The sequence below is a fragment of the Bos indicus genome, chromosome 23, assembly GCF_029378745.1.
Source record: "Bos indicus isolate NIAB-ARS_2022 breed Sahiwal x Tharparkar chromosome 23, NIAB-ARS_B.indTharparkar_mat_pri_1.0, whole genome shotgun sequence".
Classification (NCBI taxonomy): domain Eukaryota; kingdom Metazoa; phylum Chordata; class Mammalia; order Artiodactyla; family Bovidae; genus Bos; species Bos indicus.
In genome coordinates this window covers 38,695,506-38,716,304 of record NC_091782.1, presented here as the reverse complement: position 1 = coordinate 38,716,304, position 20,799 = coordinate 38,695,506, and the positions used below count along the sequence as shown (strand labels likewise).

The 20,799-nt window shown below is 41.9% G+C and overlaps 1 long non-coding RNA gene across 1 annotated transcript in view; it reads right to left on the bottom strand.

The window, feature by feature from the left end:
• Positions 1-15,717, bottom strand: part of LOC109576523 (uncharacterized) — a 45,531-nt gene extending 29,814 nt beyond the window's left edge. Inside the window, exon 1 of the long non-coding RNA XR_002183401.2 lies at positions 15,634-15,717. This is a non-coding gene — a long non-coding RNA (uncharacterized lncRNA). The remainder of the gene's footprint in view (positions 1-15,633) is intronic.
• Positions 15,718-20,799: the final 5,082 nt, after the last annotated feature.

Genomic DNA, 20,799 nt, shown 5'->3' with positions numbered 1-20,799 from the left:
CTTAGTTGCAACACTCAGGATCTTTGATCTTCACTGTGGTGTCCGTGATCTTTTTAGTTGAAGGATGTGGGATCTTTAGTTGTAGCACGTGACTCTAGTTCCCCGACTAGGAATCGAACCCACACCCCCTGCATTGGGAGTTTGAAGTGTTAGCCACTGAACCACCAGGGAGGTCCCAGGAAGGAGATAGATTTTTGTTTTAATATTTGTTTATTTGGCTGCATCAGGTCTTAGTTATAGCAAGAAGAATCTACTTTGCATCATGCGGACTCTTTCATTGTGGCATACGGACTCTCTAGCTGTGGCACAGGCTCAGGAGTTGTGGTATGTGGGCTTAGTTGCCACATGCCACGTGGGATCTTAGTTCCCCAACCACAGACTGAACCCACGTCCCCTGCATTGCAAGGTGGATTTTTAACCACTGGATCACCAGGGAAATCCCGGGAAGGAGGTAGAATTTTTAAGAGAAATATCTAAACCATAAGAGAAAGAAATGGAAATTTGTTTCCTAGGAATTACTGAAAAAAGAAAGGAGAAAAATCTCCCCTAGCTCACACGGTTAAAGTGTGTCTTTGCATGCCAATGAATGTATAGGGTTGTCAATTAGTTGTTTCTAAGCTTTAGATCTGTAAGGAATGGAGAGCAGTCAAAAAGCAAAGCAAAGGATAAAGAGTAATTCAGTATAATACTCTCAAAAAGCTGTAGCTGAGTAATACTAGCACCCAGCTTATCGCAGGATGTGGGTTTTCCGATGACAGGGTTGGGAACCCTCCATTCCTCCTGGGGGCCCCTTGCATCTCCTGGAGGCCTTCCCCCACTGCCACTCTGCTCCCTCCTAGGCAGCTGTTGGCTGTTCCTTCATCTGCTGTTTTCTGGGCTCCCATTTTCCTCCAGGACATCACTGCACTCCATCATACACATGCTCCTTGTCATGGATGCGTCTCCTATGTAGATGTACTCTATAGTTAGTGAAGTACCAGACTCATCTTACAGTTTGTAAATTATGCTTGGATTCAGGCGCAACCTCTCTACCAAAGCTGTGCAGCTAAGAGCTGCAGCTCATATCACATGCCCTGAGTAACACCCAACCCCCCTGCCCCTGCCCATCACTTGCCAGCAAGATTTGTTTTCTCTGCAGAAAAACATGCATTGCCCCACGCTGGCAGTCACTTGTTTTAGCACTGGCTAATCACCAATACTGTTTGTGTTAAGTGAGATTCATAGATGCTGATTGCCTTTATTGCATAAATTACTTCATTATTAAAATCAGGTCATTTGAGCCCCCAAACCATTAACATGAAGGTTATTAACATAATTTCATAAGCTAATAAATCAAGCACAGGAAAAGAATTAAAGGGTTCTTAGTGATAAGTGTTTCTTCAGAGATTAAGGAACACAATTTTCTTATGCATATATTAACATTTTATGAGTGGGTTCTCACAAGAGCAGTTTTTTTCTCTCTGCATACATGACTCACAGTCCATCTTCTTCATACTCAGCCTCTCTGAAACTCATTTTCAAAATTAAGGTTTTTTTTTCCCCCCTTTTCAAATAACTATAAAGCAATTTTCAGCTGAACCCATTAGCCTTCTGTGATATGCACTGCCTATAAAAATTCTTATCTTTTCACACTTCTTACACTGAGAAAGCTTTGGGATGGAGGGAAGGCAAGGTGGAAATGGAAGGAAAAATACCTTGGATTGGTCTTAGATAATGCCATTTTCATTCCAGGTGAATTTCAAATATAGTCCTAGTCTTAAGAGGTCCTAGTGAAGTTCTAATTATCTCTCTAATTACAACACATACTGAGGTTAAGTGTTCTTATCAAATGGTGCATTAAAAATGGGTTTTATTCCCAGGCTGGATCTAATAGGCTCTGATGCTGGCCTGAACACAGAGAGACTGCTTCCCTCGTTCATTTCGCTCACCAGATTGTGAAAGACTCTGCGGGTCAGAGCCATCATTATCCAGGGCAATGACGTTGCCTAGAAACGAAGAGAAGTTCCAATGTAAATCTGACTATAACAACTTTATCCTGTGTGCAATTTGTGTAATGTTTTTAGCAAATAGCAACTGATGGATCATAATTGAAATACGTAGACTGTTGTTAGCAAGTGTTACGTGTGATTATACAGGTGAACTGGGGAGATGGGTGGGACCAATGATTCTTTCTAAGAACAAGGGTAGTGAATCACACTATATCTTTCCCTCTGTATCTTCTGTGACTATGAATATTCCCCTGAATAAAGCACAAACTCCACCCAGACCTATTCCTTCCCCTCTCCTTAAAACCTTTCAACAGCATCTCATTGCTCTTTGGTTTAAAAAAAAAAAAAAAAAGAATTTCTCAGCATGGCCCACAAGCCTTGTGTGGTCTGGAAGTGGAAGTGGAAGTGAAGTTGCTCAGTCGTGTCTGACTCTTTGTGACCCCATGGACTGTAGCCTACCAGGCCCCTCCATCCATGGGATTCTCCAGGCAAGAATACTGCAGTGGGTTGCCATTTCCTTCTCCAGGGGATCTTCCTACCCAGGGATCGAACCCAGGTCTCCCTCATTGCAGGCAGACGCTTTAACCTCTGAGCCACCAGGGAAGCCAAAGTCACGTGGTCTAGACTGTCCTTATTGGTCCAACCTCGTTTCATAGCTGGCTTTGCGATTCTGCTTCCTTCAGTTCTTTATAAGCACTTTTTCTCTGCCCATCACAGGGCCTTTGCACTGGTTTCCCTACCTTATTATAATATTTTCTGCTCTCTGAACCCATTGATTTCTATTGATTCTTCAGATCTCAGCTCAAGAACCACCTCATCCAGGAAGGCTTCCTTGACTTTTATTATTAGGTCAAATCTTTTCTGGTTCTGATAATACCATGAGTTGTTCAATTAGATGTTAGCACAATTGCCATTTTAAGTTTTCTAGTGTGTATTTTTCTTACTATGAACATGCTTACATGGTGAAAAAAATCAACATAAAGATGTATATTTAGCTATCTAGCTTTGATTCTTGTTCTCATTTACCCCACAACCTCTCCTTTGAGAGACAAATATTTTTCTTTATTAGTTTCTTATCTATCTTTCCAATATTCCTTTTTTGCAAGAACACATACAAATACATATCTTGTTTCTCCCCCATTTAACACAAAAGATAAGATACTTTATGGGAAGGGAATAATGTTGAAAGGGAGGGAAGTATATAGAGGCTACAATAGACAGGAACAGAAGAGACAATTTTTTTGTTTGGTTCAACTTTCAAATTTTTATTTTATATTGGAGTATAGCCAATTAACAATGCTGGGATAGCTTCGGGTGGACAGCAAAGGGACTCGGTCATATATATACATGTATCCATTCTCCCCCCTACTTCCCTTCCATCCAGGCTGCCACATAACACTGAGCAGAGTTCCCTGTAGTATATAGTAGGTCCTTGTTGGTTATCCATTTTAAATATAGTAGTGTGTACATGACCATCCCAAACTCCCTATTCTGAAGAGACTATTTCTTATAGATCCTGTGAGGATGGAAAAGTATACATTTCTGCCCTCAAGGAGGTTATACTCTGGTAGAGAGCTATGCACATTCCTTCAAAGAAAAATGTGCAGTATGACAGAGCCTGTGTCTGTGATGACTTTTTTTTAAAAAGTCTTTTTTGAATTTGTTGCAATATTGCTTCTGTTTTATATTTTGGTTTTTCGGCCGCGAGGCATATGGGATCTTAGCGCCCCAACTGGGGGTTGAATCCGAACCCCCTGCACTGGAAAGCATTCTCTTAACCCACTGGACCACCAGGGCAGTCCCTCTGATGACTTTCTGTTGATGTGCTTCTAGACCCTGCCCTCCAGGCTTCTTTTACATGAAAGAGAAGTAAGACCTTTGTCCTGTGCGGGTCTTCACAGTTTGTTGTTGTTGTTCAGTCACTAAGTCATGTCTGACTCTCTGTGACCCCATGAACTATATAGCACACCAGGTTTCCCTGTCCTTCAGTATGTCCCTGGGTTTGTTCAAACTCATGTCCATTGACTCAGTGATGCCATCAAACCATCGCATCCTCTGTCATCCCCTTCTCCTCCTGCCCTCAATCTTTCCCAGCATCAGGGTCTTTTCCAGTGAGTCATCTCTTTGCATCAAGTGACCGAAGTACTGGAGCTTCAGCATCAGTCCTTCCAATGAATATTCAAGGTTGATTTCCTTTAGGATTGACTCTTTTGGTCTCTTGGGAATCCAGGGGATTCTCCAGAATCCTCTCCAGTACCACAGTTCAAAAGCATCAGTTCCTCAGTGCTCAGCCTTCTTTATGGTCCAACTCTCACATTCATACCTTATTTAGGGTTCTGTTATTCACAGCCAGACCTAATCCTAACTGAACAGACTCATAGAAAAGACCTGGAGAATTATTAACAGCCTTTAAACAAGACCCACATGCTGTGTCTGGATAATAATAATTTTTTAAAAAATATTTACAAGGGAGAGGAAGATCAAAATTGTATGTCAAAGGGCATGTTCCCTTTATATGCCCATAATGCAGTTCAGTCCTCAGCGATCAGTGCAAAGAAAGAGAGGAAAACAACAGAATGGGAAAGACTAGAGATCTCTTCAAGAAAATTAGAGATGCCAAGGGAACATTTCATGCAAAGATGGGCTCGAAAAAGGACAGAAATGGTATGGACCTAACAGAAGCAGAAGATAAGAGGTGGCAAGAATACACAGAAGAACTGTACAAAAAAGAGCTTCACAACCAAGATAATCATGATGGTGTGATCACTCACATAGAGCCAGACATCCTGGAATGTGAAGTCAAGTGGGCCTTAGAAAGCATCACTACGAACAAAGCTAGTGGAGGTGATGGAATTCCAGTTGAGCTATTTCAAATCCTGAAAGATGATGCTGTGAAAGTGCTGCACTCAGTATGCCAGCAAATTTGGAAAACTCAGCAGTGGCCACAGGACTGGAAAAGGTCAGTTTTCATTCCAATCCCAAAGAAAGGCAATGCCAAAGAATGCTCAAACTACCACACAATTGCACTCATCTCACATGCTAGTAAAGTGATGCTCAAAATTCTCCAAGCCAGGCTTCAGCAATACTTGAACCATGAATTTCCAGATGTTCAAGCTGGTTTTAGAAAAGGCAGAGGAACCAGAAATCAAATTGCCAACATCTGCTGGAACATCAAAAAAGCAAGAGAGTTCCAGAAAAACATCTATTTCTGCTTTATTGACTATGCCAAAGCCTTTGACTGTGTGGATCACAATAAACTGTGGAAACTTCTGAAAGAGATGGGAATACCAGACCACCTGACCTGCCTCTTCAGAAACCTATATGCAGGTCAGGAAGCAAGAGTTAGAACTGGACATGGAACAAAAGATTGGTTCCAAATAGGAAAAGGAGTACGTCAAGGCTGTATATTGTCACCCTGCTTATTTAACTTATATGCAGAGTACATCATGAGAAACACTGGGCTGGAAGAAGCACAAACTGGAATCAAGTTTGCCAGGAGAAATATCAATAACCTCAGATATGCAGATGACACCACCCTTATGGCAGAAAGTGAAGAGGAACTCAAAAGCCTCTTGATGAAAGTGAAAGGAGAGTGAAAAAGTTGGCTTAAAGCTCAACATTCAGAAAACTAAGATCATGGCATCCGGTCCCATCACCTCATGGGAAATAGATGGGTAAACAGTGGAAACAGCGGCTGACTTAATTTTTGGGGGCTCCAAAATCACTGCAGATGGTGATTGCAGCCATCAAATTAAAAGACACTTACTCCTTGGAAGGAAAGTTATGACCAACCTAGATAACATATTCAAAAGCAGAGACATTACTTTGCCACCAAAGGTCCGTCTAGTCAAGGCTATGGTTTTTCCAGTGGTCATGTATGGATGTGAAAGTTGGACTGTGATGAAAGCTGAGTGCCAAAGAATTGATGCTTTTGAACTGTGGTGTTGGAGAAGACTCTTGAGAGTCCCTTGGACTGCAAGGAGATCCAACCAGTCCATTCTAAAGGAGATCAGTCCTGGGTGTTCTTTGGAAGGAATGATGCTAAAGCTGAAACTCCAGTACTTTGGGCACCTCATGAGAAGAGTTGACTATTGGAAAAGACTCTGATGCTGGGAGGGATTGGGGGCAGGAGGAAAAGGGGACGACAGAAGATGAGATGGCTGGATGGCATCACTGACTTGATGGATTGTTTGATTAAAGTCCGGGAGTTTGTGATGGACAGGAGGCCTGGTGTGCTACAATTCATGGGGTTGCAAAGAGTCGGACACAACTGAGCGACTGAACTGAACTGAACTGAATGCAGTTCAAAGATTCTGGAAGGGTAGAAAGTCCCAGGGAACTAAGCTATCAGTAAAAGGAAGCCCACAAAGTGTTAAGGAAGCTGGGATGTGACACACACTGGCATCTTGGGCTCTCAGAAGCTGGGCTCGAAACGTGGAGATGTAGACTTTGGTGGCATGGTGTGTCTCAACCATGGAACTGACTTTGGTTTATGGTTCCTGATATATTAAAGTCACTTTATGTTAATAGTGATGATATCTCTCCTTATTTAAGCCACTCTTGGGAATTTGGAAGGAGATAGCCAAAAAAACTCCAGGCCGGCATGCTTCCACAGAACAAACTACCCGAGGAGTTTCCTGCTGAAAATGCAGTGACCTGGGTGTTGCATACAGTAGACAAACTGAGCTCCGGGAAGGAGGGTGACTCCCTAGACCACCCAGCCCGTTAGTGAGGCTTTGAACTCTCCTCCCTTGAGGCTCCTAGGCCCGTTCACTCTCAGCACTGGCTTATCTAGAAATTTAATCCACTCTCCTTCAGGAAAAGTGGTTGTGCCCTGGGAAGGCGGCTGGGGCAGAGGAGAACATTCATCTTAGCCATAAAGTCACGGGCAATCAAACACTGAGCTTTCATCTACCACCCATAAAAGAGAAGTTCAGCTTTCAAAATGTCTGCAGAAAAGGTTCTTTCAAGTTGTGCCTTTCCGACTGTAAGAAATGAGTCCTGCATATGAGTCCTGCTTGAGATGGTGCCTGATGAGACACTTGGTGTGGGGTTGAGAGATGCAGGGCAAGGCAGTATTCTCCTGTCTTCCCTGTGGAGTTTAAGATCTCCAGGTCCCAAGAATTGACAGTGGACCAGTCACAGCTACGGTTACAAAGTTGTACTTGAGATCATGAAATCATACATAAAGCAAATGTTTTCTCTAATGCTCGATAATAATTTCCCAGTGCACAGAGCCCTTCAAACAACAATATTGCTGGGTTTTTTTTTTTTAACCCAAAACCCAATATACTGTTTCTTTCTACTAAATCTTTCAGCATATTCCTTACTCGTTGCAAATTTCTACCACCCATCTGTGTACAAAGGTGCTAAATCTGAGTTGGATATAACAAATCCTCATATAATGGGAGTCGTGCTTTTTTCAAAGGCTTTCTTCCCCGTTGCTTCAGGAATGCAGCTATCTCCGAATCTCAGGTTTTTAACACTGAAAGAAACCTCTTAGTTCAATATATAAAAGAATCCAATCCCTTCGTTTATAAATGAGAAATACTGAGGCCCAAAGAGAAGAAAGATTGTGCCCAAGGTCACGGAGCCAGTTGGAGTTTTAATAAGTATCTCTTCAATTGCTTTTCTGTCTTTGCAGAACAGATTAAAAAGACATAGCTTTTCTTCTCCTTCTGTTTTCTTAGCCACCCAGCATTCCAGTTGAGGTCTCGTGTTTGGAATCAGAAATATAGGACAACAAAGTACTACAATATACAATTCATCAAATATATATATACACATATATATATATTCTTTTTTTTTTTTACTCAGAACAAAATGTATCATAACAATTCATTCTTTCTCACCTTTGTCATCAGCCTTCTATGCATGAGATGAATGGGCTGTTCTCTGCACCGAGATGCGTTGTGGAGATGTCATGCATTAACAGCTAATTAGGAGCATTTCAGAGCAGAAGCTGGCCTGCTAGCACAGCTGAGATTCTGTGTCATGGTGCTGTTGGACGCAGCTGCAGCTCATGGGTGTCCACAAAGAGCGCCCAGCACAGTGGAGACAATTAGCCCAGGGTTAGAAGAAGGCTTCTGAGAGCAGCCAGGGTGCTCGCTTGGAGCCTGCCAAGTAGCTGTGTTGGCTTTTGGTCTGAGCAAACTGCTAGATGCCCAAAGGCCCCTGGTAACCCACCGTGAGCTCCCAACACCTCTTCAGATATTCACAGGGAACAAACTGCAGGCATCCAGAAGGGGCAGCAGATACTTGTGAAAAGGGCCGTAGTGCTAAGAGGAGGAGACAGAGATCATCGGCACCACTCTGCCTCTAAGTGGGTGATGTTTCTGTCTGACTCACCTGCACTGTCAAAACATCAACAGCCGTTGGCCAAGCTTTCAGTCCCCAGACAGAAGTAAAACAATTAATGACACAGCATGCTTTGGGGAAGGAGGAGAGAGCGTGACATATTAGGATACCATCACTAGAGGTGATAAAATTCACACCTTCTATACATGATTTATCTGATTTACTATGGACAGTATCACTAGTATGTATCAAAGTTCTACTTGATGCATTCCAGGGAATTCAGTATTTTGCCTTCATTGAAATTGATGAGGGTGTAGTAGTTTTCACTTCTCATTTCAGACATTTAGAATGAGAAGGGCCTTGCTTTTCTAGCTTCAACTCCAGAAAAACAAATAGTGGATTCCTCAGTATTTATTCAGCAACAACTCAGTATTCATGGGCCTGTGCTCCAAGATGTTGGGATTAAAGCTGGACCCACCTGATTCTTGGAGTACTTTATAAGCATCACGTAAGTCATATAAATATTGAGCACCTGTTCTGGACCAGGCAAAGAAGAAGACTGTTTAGACATTACTATTTTGAGATGGCTACTAGTGAAGGACAAGGAAGCCTGGTGTGCTACAGTCCATGGTGTTGCAAAGAGTCAGACGTAACTGAACAACTGAACAAGAACTGGGTAATTGGGGCTTCCAAGGTGGCTTGGTGGTAAAGAATCTGACTGCCAGTGCAGGAGATGCAAGAGATTCAGATTCAATCCCTGTGTTGGGAAGATTCCCTGGAGAAGGAAATGGCAACCCACTCCAGTATTCTGCCTGGGAAATCCCATGGACAGAGGAGCATGGTGGGTTATGGTGCATGGGGGCCGCAGAGAGCCAGACATGACTGAGCACACACAAATACACTCTTGGTAATTGCCACCTTCACTTCCTTTCTTTTTCCTTCACAGGGAATTCAAAAACTTCTGAACGCTTTCACTAGTGTTTAGTGAAAACTAATAGAAACTGATTGTCATGCAGAGCACAAAGAATATAATTGGTTTCACAATTACTTAATTCTCCCCAAAAACAAACCATAGGGACTTCTAGCTAAACATAGCAGATAAAACAAACAAACATGATTATATCTCCATTCCCACTCAAAGCCTCAGTAGGATGACAGTAAGAGAATGGAAAACATATGTCGGTGAGGGCCATGGGGACAAAAGAGGAAATAACATTATTTTGAAACCCAGAGATGGATGGGCAATAACTAACTTACTAGACAGGAGAAAGCTGAATGGCAAGAGCCTCTAAGAAGCAAAGCCAAAAATCAGATTTGATGGAGCCACGGAGGCCTGGAGAGTCTCAGCAGCAGACACACCAGCTGCCCCCAAAGGGGTGTGTGCAAGACTGATGCCAGGAGAAGTGACTACAAATCTGTTTAAGGAATAGCTGGACCTAGATTCCCTATGGTTTCTTGCACTGCCAGCCACTGTCTCCTCCCTACCCAGGACAAGTCTGGAGGTTTATTCTCAAGAGAGGCTAAGAGAGAACATTCTGGATAGAGGAACACTGGACCCAGCTGAGGGCCTTTGTGACATATAGAAACCAGGGACGCTAAGAGGGGCATCTGCACACAAAGAGTGGCATCAGCAGCACCATTTTTAAAAAAATTGGGGTACAGTTGCTCTACAGTGTTCTTAGTTTCTGCTGTACAACATGAATCAGCTATACACATATCTATATCTCCTCCCTCTTGAGCCTCCCTCGCTGCGCCCCCCGCCCCCACATCCCACCCTTCTAGGCCATCACCAAGCACTGAGCTGAGCTCCCTGTGCTGTACAGCAGCTTCCCACCTGTGCTACACATGGTGGTGTCTATATCTCAATGCTACTCTCCCAATTCACCCCACCCTCCCCTTCCCCAATATGTCCACACATCCATTCTCCACATCTGTGTCTCCATTGCCTTGTAAATAGGTTCATCAGTACCATTTTTCTAGATTCCACATACTACACGCGTTGATATACAATATTTGTTTTTCTCTTTCTAACTTACTTCACTCTGTATTGACAAATTCTAGGTCTATCCATGTCTCTACAAAAGACCCAATCTCATTCCTTTTCGTGGCTGAGTAATATTCCATTGTACATATGCACCATTTCTTCTTTATCCATTCATCTGTTGACAGGACATTGAGGTCGTTTCCATGTCTTGGCTGTTGTAAATAGCAGCACCATTTCACCCTTGTTCCCAGAAAGCTGGCAGCCAGGCTGCACATGCACTGGCAGGAGAAAGGAGGCTTGGGGTAAACTGATCAGCCCCAAAGAAAGTATGTACAGATACGAGGTAACTGGCAAGCAGTGCCATGTTCAGTCCTAATCCCTGAGACCTGTGACTGTGTGAGGTTACGTGGCAAAGGGTAATTCGGGTGGCAGATGGAATTAAAGTTGCTAATCAACTGACCACAAGAAGGAGAGGGTCCTGGGTTATTCAGGTGGACCCACGGTCATCACCAAGGTCTTTAAAAGTGGAAGAGAGAAGCAAAAGAGGTCAGACTGATGTCATGTAAAAAAGACTTGACCCACTGTTATTGGCTTTGAAGACGGAAGGAGAGGACTAAAGGTCAAGGTATAGGAGTGGCTTCTAGAACCCAGAAAAGGGAAGGAAATGGATTGTTCCCTGGAGGCTCAGAAAGCAGTGCAGCCGTGCCAACAACCTGAAGCGAGACCATATCAGACATCTGACCTCCAGAACTGGAAGACAGTAAACGTGTGCTGCTTCAGCTGCCAAGTTTGTGGTAATTCGTTACTGTGGCAATAGAAAACTAGATATGAAGAGTTGGGGGAACCCAGCAAAATCCCCATCACCCTCCAGTGAATCTCATTCGTTGCAAATCCCATACATATACTTTCATTCCTCAGATAGGAACTTTTGAGGACTTCTGCCATTGACTTTTTAGGACTTCTCTTGAAAATGGACAGCAAAAGAGTTAACAGATATTTGAAAGAAATATCTAACATGAAAGGTGAAGTCAAAAATTATCTACCTAAAGAAACTAAAGACCTATATATAGAAAACTATAAAACACTGGTGAAAGAAATCAAAGAGGAAACTAATAGATGGAGAAATATATCATGTTCATGGATTGGAAGAATCAATATAGTGAAAATGAGTATACTATGCAAAGAAATTTATAGATTCAATGCAATCCATATCAAGCTACCAACAGTATTCTTCACAGAGCTAGAACAAATAATTTCACAATTTGTATGGAAATACAAAAAACCTCGAATAGCCAAAGCAATCTTGAGAAAGAAGAATGGAACTGGAGGAATCAACCTGCCTGACTTCAGGCTCTACTACAAAACCACAGTCATCAAGACAGTATGTTACTGGCACAAAGACAGAAATATACATCAATGGAACAAAATAGAAAGCCCAGAGATAAATCCACGTACCTATGGACACCTTCTCTTTGACAAAGGAGGCAAGAATATACAATGGAGAAAAGACAATCTCTTGAAGAAGTGGTGCTGGGAAAACTGGTCAACCACTTGTAAAAGAATGAAACTAGAACATTTTCTAACACCATACACAAAAATAAACTCAAAATGGATTAAAGATCTAAATGTAAGACCAGAAACTATAAAACTCCTAGAGGAGAACAAAGGCAAAACACTCTCCAATATACATCACAGCAGGATCCTCTATGACCCACCTCCCAGAATATTGGAAATAAAAGCAAAAATAAACAAATGGGACCTAATTAAACTTAAAAGCTTCTGCACAACAAAGGAAACTATAAGCAAGGTGAAAAGACAGCCTTCAGAATGGGAGAAAATAACAGCAAATGAAGCAACTGACAAACAACTAATCTCAAAAATATACAAGCAACTCCTACAGCTCAATTCCAGAAAAATAAATGACCCAGTCAAAAAATGAGCCAAAGAACTAAATAGACATTTCTCCAAAGAAGACATACAGATGGCTAACAAACACATGAAAAGATGCTCAACATTGCTCATTATCAGAGAAATGCAAATCAAAACCACTATGAGGTACCATTTCACACCAGTCAGAATGGCTGCGATCCAAAAGTCTACAAGCAATAAATGCTGGAGAGGGTGTGGAGAAAAGGGAACCCTCTCACACTGTTGGTGGGAATGCAAACTAGTACAGCCACTATGGAGAACAGTGTGGAGATTCCTTAAAAAACTGGAAATAGAACTGCCTTATGATCCAGCAATCCCACTGCTGGGCATACACACTGAGGAAACCAGAATTGAAAGAGACACGTGTACCCCAATGTTCATTGCAGCACTGTTTATAATAGCCAGGACATGGAAGCAACCTAGATGTCCATCAGCAGATGAATGGATAAGAAAGCAGTGGTACATATACACAATGGAGTATTACTCAGCCATTAAAAAGAATACATTTGAATCAGTTCTAATGAGGTGGATGAAACTGGAGCCTATTATACAGAGTGAAGTAAGCCAGAAAGAAAAACACCAATACAGTATACTAATGCATATATATGGAATTTAGAAAGACGGTAACAATAACCCTGTATACGAGACAGCAATGTATAGAACAGCCTTTTGGACTCTGTGGGACAGGGAGAGGGTGGGATGATTTGGGAGAATGGCATTGAAACATGTATAATATCATATATGAAACAAGTCACCAGTCCAGGTTCGATGCACAATACTGGATGCTTGGGGCTGGTGCACTGGGACGACCCAGAGGGGTGGTATGGGGAGGGAGGAGGGAGGGTTCAGGATGGGGAACACATGTATACCTGTGGTGGATTCATTTGGATATATGGTAAAACCAATACAATATTGTAAAGTTAAAAAATAAAAAAAAGAACACACATAAAAAAATAAAAATTAAAAAAATAAATTTTAATTGATTTTTTATTGAATATAATTGCTTTACAGAATTTTGCTGTTTTCTGTCAAACCTCAACATGAATCAGCCATAGGTATACATATGTCCTTTCCCTTTTAAATAAATTTAAAAAGACTAACATGAATCAATTTTAAAAATCAGAAGCATGTATATTTAATTCTTGCAATTAAAAAATGCTATATATCCTAACTCATTAGCTAAAAATAAAGACTCTCAAAAAAAAATAATAAATATCACAGAGAGAACAGACCATTGAGGGAGCAGAAGAAAATGTAAATAAAACAAAACCCTCGGAGAAATAAGAGAAGATGTTGCATCCATAACACAAGAATGGAGTCCTTTTTCTTAATGGATTTTTTTTTTTAACTGGAGGATAACTGCTTTACAGTGCTGTGTTAGTTTCTGACAGAGTGCTCTTAAAAAGGAACATTCACAAGACTTAAAGCACTTTTAGACTTTCAAAATAGGTACATGAATATAGTAGTATTTTATAATGTTTTAGTGAGATGTGATTTAGTTGCTCAGTCACATCTGACTCATTGCAACCCTGTGGGCTGTAGCCTGCCAGGCTCCTCTGTCCATGGGATTTTCCAGGCAAGAATACTGGAGTGGGTTGCCATTCCCTTCTCCAGGGGATCTTCCCAACCCAGTGATCAAACCCAGGTCTCCTGTATTGCAGGCAGATTCTTTACCTACTGAGCCACCAGGGAGCCTGATACAATAGAATAAATAAATATTAAATAGAATGGTACAGAAATAGTTGTTAAAACTTCAAAAAAAGTCCATGGCAAGCCATCAGCATGGATCTCTGTTAAAGATATTAACAATAGGTCTTACTTTAAGAGCTACCAAGTGAATTTAGAAGAAATAAGAGGATAAAATTTATTGCTATGCTCAGAAACACCGTGTGAACGAGTCCATCATAACTCGCTAGAGGATGGAAGATTGCATGGAGAGTGAGAGAGGCTCTCTAGCTGAGGCCACTCCAGCTAGCCAGCCCACAGCAACTCCAGTAACCAACTACAGCTGAACATGAGCTCAGTCAAGACCAGGATTGCCCAATCCAGTTCAGATTTCTGATCCACAGATTTGTGAATACATAAAGGGCTGGTTTAAGCCAGTATGTTTTGGGATGATTTGTTACACAGCAAAACTAGCTGATACTATGCGTATGTGTGCATGTGTGTATACGGGAGTACATAGTAAAGTGAAGTTTGTGTGTTTTATAATGGGAAATCAATACATCTATCTAAACTTGAAAAAGCAAGCAACACAAGAGAAGCAGGTTACTTAGAAACATGGGGACAAAAACAGTGAATAGATTTTAAATGGATAATCTAGTCAGTAAGTCTGTAATCTGAGAAGTATAAATCAGGGGTTGGTAGAGATAGAGGATTTCCTTACAGGCTGGTAGAATTGTTTGCCTTCTAAAAATGAAGTAAACATTTCATTTTGATAAAACTGCAAATTAAATGGAAATTAAAAAGGAAAATAGCCCAACTTCCAGGTTGCTGGTACTCAGCTGGTGTAGAGCATCGACCATTGCCAGCAGGAGTCATGTGTTCAACACATGCCCTGGCAGCTGGAGGACTTTCCTACTAAGGCCTTAAGCCGCAACCAACCCAGTTTTCCCTTTTGATTAGTATTCAGTCTTCGGGCCTGCATACTTGTGGTTAGTACACAGTGGGAGAACTGAAAAAAAAAGCATATGGAAAAGTTAGATGCTGAGTCGCAGACACTGCAGGTGTTCTTCAAGTTGGTATTCTCCATCCTCGCAGAGTCAAATAAGGACCACAAGCATCAAAACATCATGGAAAACCGGCTGCAACCAAAAGCTGGGCATGGAAAAACTGGTCACTAAAAATTGTGCTGTGGTCACACTGTTGAATTGGCAGGGAGAAAAAAATGGATCAAATCACCATGTTCAACACCATGAAGTAGCACCACGAAAACACCACACAAACAGCAGTAACAACATCTGTTGTCAGACGACCACCCTCTTCTCCAATACTATACTCTCTGTGCTTTAAGTACTTTTCTTCTTTGAAATGATCATTTCTTAAGCGTGTTTGTTAAATTTGTTTTCTTCTATTACCTTAGGAGAAAGTACGTGATATTTTGAAAAGGCACAGAAGGTAAAACTAAGGTACTCGACCTTAAGTGATGTATTTATTAGCCAGGATAGGTGGATACTGTAGTAATCAAAACCCCCAAATCCCTGGGACTTCACAACACAGGCTACACCTTCAAACTCGGGTCTTCAGAAAGACCCTGGCTATCTAATTCACTCAAAATCTGGGCTGATTAATGCTGCCATGGGCACTTCCTTTCAAAGGTGACCGGAAGTGACACTCATCACTTTTGCTTGTTTTTGTTATTTGTTTTTAGCCTTTTTCACATGGCTATGTCTAAATTCAAAAGAGTGAAAAGATGTAATTCTACCAAGTACTTACCCAGAAGGAGAACTGGAGTATTTGTGACATGTGCCAACTCACTCTGCTATTTTCCCCGCTGCTGAACATTGTCATACATCACCTAGAATATAAATGAGTTATGTGTATTTTTATCCAAAGTATAGGAACTTTTTTCCTAGACATGTTTTACTCCAGAAAATTATCATGCTTTAGAGGCAGATGATGAATCTGGCTAAGAGGGGAGGGCCGGGAGGTTACATGAGGTTTGAAAGTTATATAAAGTAATGTGGTTTCCTTTTTGTTTTTATCTTCCTGTGGTTTAATGATGCAGCAAAACATAATGGAAAATGCACAAATCCTGGTCTTCTTCAAGTGGTTTCAATAACAAGACAATTTCCTTTCACCCGATCACTAATCAATTGTTTTTTTTTTGCTTTCAAGTAGAGCCTTATTTCGGAGAAGGCAGTGGCACCCCACTCCAGTACTCTTGCCTGGAAAACCCCATGGATGGAGGAGCCTGGTGGGCTGCAGTCCATGGGGTCGCTAAGAGTCGGACACGACTGAGCAACGTCACTTTCACTTTTCACTTTCATTCATTGGAGAAGGAAATGGCAACCCACTCCAGTGTTCTTGCCTGGAGAATCCTAGGGGCGGGGGAGCCTGGTGGGCTGCCGTCTATGGGGTCGAACAGAGTCGGACACGACTGAAGTGACTTAGCAGTAGCAGCAGCAGCAGCAGCAGCAGCAGCAGCGCCTTATTTTTGCCTTTATTCATCTTTTAAACTTTTTTATTTTGTATCGGGGTATATCTGATTAACCATGTTGTGATAGTTTTGGGCAAACAGCAAAGGGACTCAGCCCTACATACACATGTACTCATTTTCCCCCAAACTCCCCTCCCATCCAGGCTGCCACATCAACCGAGCGGAGTTCCCTGTGCTGTACAGTAGACTCTTGCTGGTTATCCATTTCAAATATAACAGCGTATGCATGTCCATCCCAAACTCCCTAACTATCCCTTCGCCCCTCTCTCCCTCCCCAACAACCTTAGTTCATTCTCTAAGTTTATGAGTCTGTTTCTGCTCTATAAGTGCACCTCTATCATTTCTTTTTAGATTCCACATATAAGGGATGTCGTACAATATCTCTCCTTCTCTGTCTGACTTCCTTCACTTAGTGTGACGATCTCTAGGTGCATCCATGCTGCTGCAAATGGCATTGTTTCATCCTTTTCAATGCTTTTTGCCTAAATTTCAGACTGTGACTACAAGGGCACGCCACTTTCTGTCTATTTAAAAAATAATCAGAGGTGGCCTGGATGTAAAAATGCCAATGCATGAATAAGAAAACTTTATTTAAATCTCAGAGCAACAGTTGAGCTTTGAGAAGGAGCAGTTCAGGTGAGCAGGGCCTGTGGATCTGCAGAATCAAAGAAGGGGAGTTTTCAGATGAGACACTGGGGTGGATAGGAGGGGATAGGTTTCCATCTCTGAGGACAAAGGAAGGAAACTTATTTTCCTGCTGTTATTTGTGAAGAACTTCAGTGATAACCACTGGGCTTCTCTCTTGCATCAGAATGGAAATAGATAGAGAAGTAGGGGTTCCAAATATTTAGGGAAAGTACCCAAACCCTTTGATCCTGCAGCTTCAAATATGTCATGCATCACAGCCAAGTATGGTTATAGTTCCTTGCTAAAATCCAAACAGAAAGCTGAAATAATCAGAACTCTTTATTGCCTTGGAGTCAGGAAAAAAAAAACATGGCAAGTAAACCAGTTGAAATCAGGCACACCTTCAAAAGAAAAGCAATTTCTGGAATGCTACAGGGTTAGGACTGATTTCAGCCAAATTTCTTAACTTCTTCAAGACACATGGCACATTCAGGCAGAAATAAACTTTGCTGAGATGAACCATTTACCACACATTGCTCATTTTGAACTCAAAAATCTTGCTTATGGAAGGTTCCATCTAGTCAGAATTATAACAGTAAGTTCTTTACCATGAGACCTAAGGAGATTTGTTGTGAATATTTGTGTGGATACTCAGACACATAAGTATGTGCCTTAAACTGCAAACCGTCTATCCAGGGTTCTGAGAGGATCCTCCAGCTCTTCAGAACTTGCTGGTGACATGTGACCACCAGGGTTCTGAAGGGGTGACATCAGCTGCCACACACATGGCAATGCTTCTGGCCTCAGGCCCTTTTTCTTGCAAATAGAAATTTATTGGTCATAGATCACTATATCAGACCCCATGGACAATAGCCCGCCAAGCTCCTCTGTCCATGGAATTCTCCAGGCAAGAATACTGGAGTGGGTTGCCAATCCCTTCTCCAGGGGATCTCCCCGACCCAGGGATTGAACCAGGTCTCTTGCATTGCAAGCGGATTCTTTACCATATGAGCCACCAGGGAAGCCCTACCACATCATATGTAGTCCATTATATAGATGTAGATTTGTAGGTTTCACAGTGTTCACTTTAAGCTCTTTTTATACCTTATTGAATTCTCTCCATCAGAGTTTCTCAGTTTTGGCACTGTGACATTTAGGATGGGTAATTCTTTGTGATGGGGGAAGACTGTCCTGTGCCTTGTAAAATGTTTCGCAGCATTCTGAGGCCTCTACCAGCTAGATGTTCATGGCATCTACTCCTTCCAGTTATCACAAACAAAAGATGTCCCCAGATATTGCCAAATGTCCCTTGGGGGCCAGAATTTCCTCCATTTCAGAACTGCAGAGCTAGACCAATGCTGTCCTACAGGAAGATGATGCAAGACCTAAGTGTGAGCCTCAGAAGTAATCTTCACTTTTCTAACAGCTACAAGAAGAAACTAGCAAAAAAAATTGTAATATTTTTCACTTAACCCAATATCTGAGAGTCTGTTGGACTGCAGGGAGATCAAACCAGTTGATCCTAAAGGAAATCAGTCCTGAATAATCATTGGCAGGACGTAATGCTCTCGCTGAAGCTCCAATACATTGGACCTGATGCGAAGAACTGACTCATTGAAAAAGACCCTGATGCTGGGAAAGATTGAAGGCAGGGGGGAGAAGGGGACAACAGAGGACGAGATGATTGGATGGCATCACCAACTCAATGGATATGAATTTGAGCAAGCTCCGGGAGTTGGTGATGGACAGGGAAGCCTGGTGTGCTGTAGTCCTCCGGGTCATAAAGAGTCAGACACGACTGAGTGACTGAACTGAGTATATCTAAAATATTACCATTTTAACAGGTAAGAATACAAAATATGAGGTACTTGCCATAGTATTTGTCCCCCATACTAAATTTTTGAAATCTGGTGTATAACTTACACTACAAGACATCTCCATTTGACTGAGCTTTCAAGGGCTTAGTACTTCCCTGGTGGCTCAGACGGTAAAGTGTCTGTCTACAATGCGGGAGACCTGGGTTTGATCCCTGGGTTGGGAAGATCCCCTGGAGAAGGAAATGGCAACCCACTCCAGGACTCTTGCCTGGAAAATCCCATGGACAGAGGAGCCTGGTAGGCTACAGTCCATGGGGTCGCAAAGAGTCGGACACAACTGAGCAACTTGACTTTCACTTTCACTTTCAAGGGCTTGGTAGTTACCTGTGGCTATTGACGATCCTGCTGGACAGCCCAGGTCTAGATGGCTGTTAAGAACTTTGTGTTTGTCTCTCCAAAATTCATGTGTTGAAACCTACTCCCCAGTGGATGGTACTGGGAGGTGGGTTTGGGACCTAATTATGTTCGTATAAGGTCATGAGGATGGAGGTCACCCCCAACCCCCATGCTGGGTTAGTGTCCTTACAGGAAGAAACTCCAGTTTGTTCCTCAGCTACGTGAGGATACAGCAGGAAGACCACTGTTTGCAAACCAGGAAGAGGGCCCCCACCAGACACCAGTTTTGCCAAAGTAACACTTAAATCTTAGATTTCAGGTGGCAGAACTGTGAGAAAGAAATGTTGTTTAAGCTGCTCAGTCTGTGGTATTCTGGGATAGCAGCCTGAGCAGACAAAATCAGTGACTTTCCTTTTTTCCACTGTCTCCTGCAAAATGATGCCTGCTTTGCTTGTTGACAGCCTGATGCCATGGTTCTCTGTCTCTCTAGTTAGAATGTAAGTACTGGAAAGGCAGGGACCAGAACTTATGCTCACAGTGGTAAATCTATTGCCTGGCACAGCGCTTGGCACAAAATCAGCACCAGTTGTTGAATGAATATGAGTGCATACCTGTACTCTCTCTGAGCTGTGTCTTCTTGCCATGGTGTTGGAAAAGGCAGATAGAACACAGACAGCTCTGCTTAGTCACCTCATGCCAATTTTGTGTGGGTGTATTTGTACCTGAAGAATTGCCCAATGAGAACTAAAGACATGAACTTCTTGATTTATCAAAAAACTTATATTCAGGGATGGGGGTGGGGGGTTGAGATGGGTAAAGGAGATCAGCCGTATTGGATGGAAACTAACTTCTTGGGGGTGAGCATGCTGTAGTGATATAGAAGTAGAAATATAATGCTGTACACATGACTGTTACACGTATTATAAACCAATGTTACCTCAATAAGTTTAAATATTATATTCACAGTATGTTTACTGTTAAATACATGCATGAAACAGTCAACATCATTATTACTAATTTATCACAATGTTGGGTTAATTAGAATTCTCCACCACACATTCTGGAGGAATAGTAAATTGTAATTTTGTTGTTTTGTTTCACCATATTAGGTTTCTGGGGGTTTGTTGATTTGTTTGTTTTTTGGCTACACAGCATATAGGATCTTAGTTCCCCAACCAGGGATCAAACCAGTACCCCTGCAGTGGAAGCACTTAATCTTAACCACTGGACTGCCAGGAAGTCGTCATATTAGGTTTTTGGATGAATGCATCCTATTCTAACACTGCTTAATAGAACTGTGTGCAACAACAAGTATGAAAGAAAGCTCAGTGATGGCCATTCTTTCCTATAAAGACCCTTTTTTTCATTTGCAATTACCATTTAGAGAATTAAAACCGGTCTCAGAGTAACATTTGCATATGAGCTAGCATGGCTGGGTCTGTTTTTTCCTTGGTAAGAATGATCTCTTCTTTGTATTTTCCTTTGTGTTGCTTCATCCTTGAGTCTTCTTGCCTGACAACCGTCTCCAAAAATACTGATGAAGCAATGATTAAGAAACTCCCAAAGCAAATGATTTTCCTTTAATTCTTTCATTCTGAAGCA